The following is a 3,145-nucleotide window of genomic DNA, read 5'->3' on the forward strand; positions in this document are numbered from 1 at the left end:
AATATAATCTGGCTTTTTTTTTTTTTTTTTTTTTGGAAAGAAGTTGGGTGGTGATAGTGATGTGGATTGATGCAGTATTGAACTGAGGGTAGCAGCTCTATACAAGGATTGAATGGATAATCAGATTTCATTATTAGTTCAGTGATTCAAGCTACTCAGCTAATTGGCTACAAACAAAATGGAAATAATTAGAGAGTGACTTTTACAGAAGTGAGAGTAAGTAAACATTTCATTCTTTTGTGGATATTTGAACTTTTCTAATGAGATTGTGATCAAAAGTTTAGCCATTTATTTTCATTTTGAAACTATGTCACAGGGTTCTCGGACTAGCTCACATGAAAACAGTGACTTCAAATCTGAATATAAAGGAAGGCTCAAAAAATGAGAAATAAAACCAGGTTTTAGCAAGCCTACTATAAAGGCTAAACTCCTACAGAGCAGGGGTCATGGCAAACAGTAGTTGTTCTCTATGTATGAAGTGGGTGAATTAAAAAATTATTTGAGATATGACTATAACTTCCAGAGGACCCACATCTTTTTCTCACTTGGAGAACACAAAGAAAAAGTAGGAAATAAGTAGTATTTGAAACCTCGTTTTCAACCTTCTCTCTCCTTTGCATAACACAATTGCAGATAAAATTAGTGAACTTAAAGTCAGGAAAGTAGACAAATGCTGTTTCATTGCTTTGTTGTTGTTTTTTTTTACTCTTGAAACATATATGGCATAACTTTAATGAAAACTGAGTTATCTATGTATAATATAGATGTATTTTTGTTACTAACAACTATATCTTATGTGCAATTAAATTTGGCAGAATAGATTTTACAAATATCCTTTCAAAGAATCTGCATGGAACCATATTATTTATGTACACTGGTTTGGCTTACATTATCTGTAATTTATACAAGAGTATAGCTGAATAGGTATGATGTCATCCTCATTTTCAAGATGAGAAAAATGAAGCACAGAAAAGTTAATGATTTACCAAGTACTACAATTTGACTCTGATGGTGCTTGAAATTGCATTCAACTCTCCTCTGATTCCAAAGCTTCTTATCCTTCTGCTGTATTGTTGATATCTCATGTATGAATACAAATTTTGTGTAAGAAGTATATTTTCATGGGAAAGTGTACATAAATTGGAAGACTCCATTATGTAAACATTTGCCACGTTAAAGAAAGCCTCTAATTCAGCTCTCAGTCGTTTGACATCTTGCTTGTTTGTTTTATTGCCATTGTTATGGGATCAAACTGATCTTTGGGAAACTTCCAATCTAAAATAAAATTAGATCAATAGGGCCTATTAATTTGGAGATTTATACTTCATTATAACTAATGAAGTTGCCTCTGGGGATATACTTTCACGAAATTGTAACTTACATGAACAGAATATGATCTGTGCATGTAGATTACAGAAATAGGGTGTTCTGAATCACTTAACCATTTCCAGAACTAGTAATGTGATTCTGCCTCCCCTGTATGCATTATATATGTGGGTGAGTTATTTATTTAGTTGTATAAATAAATTTATGAAGGACTTTAAAATGTTTTTAAATTTTTGGGGTGCCTGGGTGGCTTAGTTGGTTAGGGGTCCAACTTCAGCTCAGGTCACAATCTCACGGTTAATGGGTTTGAGCCCCACAATGAGCTCTGTCGTGACAGCTCAGAGCCTGGATCCTGCTTCAGATTCTGTGTCTCCCTCTCTCTCTGCCCCTCTCTTGCTCGTGCTCTGTCTCTCAAAAGTAAATAAACATTTAAAAAAATTTTAAATATATTTAATTTTTAGTTTTTAATTTTAATTTTTACTGTTTTTATTTATTTTTGACAGAGAGAGAGAGACAGCATGAGTGAGGGAGGGGCAGAGAGAGAGGGGGACACAATCTGAAGCAGGTTGGAGGCCCTGAGTTGTCAGAACAGAGCCTGATGTGGGGCTCAAACCCACAGACCATGAGATCATGCCCTGAGCTGAAGTTGGAGGCTTAACCAGCTGAGCCAACCAGACGCCCCTGTACTTAATTTTTAAATTTACTTGTTTTTTGGAAGTTGTAGTATATTTTATTTGCTTCAGGAGCCACATACTTCCCCTCTAGTTAATTCTCCATTCTTATTCAATAACATTTGTTCTAATATTCTAATGTTAACCTATCAAACTGATCTATCTAAACACAACTCGACCTGTGGTTCTCCCTTAATTGTTATTCTCCAGTCATCACTCAGTCATCTAAATGATAGCATCAAGGTCCTTAATTTATCTCACTCAGCCTTTCATAAAATGTTTGCTTAGTTTTCTAACCTGATTCTTCACCATGCCCTCCCTTGCCTTTTAAACTCCAACAGCTCTGAGCTCTTAGCCAGGGTGTTTCTGACCTTTGGCCATTTGCTTAGGCTACTCATTTTCATTCATTCATTAAACACATTTACTGGACATCAACTCTGAGCAAGATACTGTGCTTGGTATTTGAAATTAAAAAAATGAAAATAATTGTTTCCTCTCCTTAAAAAGCTCACCATTTAGTAAGGAAAGATTCAAGGACAAACTAACAAACAAAACCCACTATCATATAACCCAGAAAGTTCTTGGAATCAAAGAAAACACATTATACTTCTTTAGTATCTCGATTCTTCTCTTCTTCCTCTTCTACTTGTTTGTTTGTTTGTTTGTTTGTTTTTAAATCTCTAAGTCAAGAAATCAGACCACGAGCTATTTTTAAGCATCCACCATGCCAACATGCCATGAATCATATCAGCAGCCAATGGGAACACAGAATTCATAGAAGATGGAGGAGTTTCCTCCAATAAGAATATGGTATATTTGAAAAGACTTAAATGAGCCAACTGATCTTTGACAAAGCAGGAAAGAATATCCAATGGAAAAAAGACAGCCTTTTTAATAGATGGTGTTGGGAGAATTGGACAGCAACATGCAGAAGAATGAAACTAGATCATTTTCTCACACCATGCACAAAAATCAATTCAAAATGGATAAAGGGCCTGAATGTGAGACAGGAAACTATCAACACCCTAGAGGAGAAAGCAGGAAACAACCTCCTTGACCTCCACCGCAGCAACTTCTTACTTGACACATCCCCAAAAGCAAGGGAATCAAGAGCAAAAATAAACTGTTGGGACCTCATCAAGATTAAA

The sequence above is a fragment of the Hyaena hyaena genome, unplaced genomic scaffold (assembly GCF_003009895.1).
Source record: "Hyaena hyaena isolate Hyena2069 unplaced genomic scaffold, ASM300989v1 scaffold_1689, whole genome shotgun sequence".
Classification (NCBI taxonomy): Eukaryota; Metazoa; Chordata; class Mammalia; order Carnivora; family Hyaenidae; genus Hyaena; species Hyaena hyaena.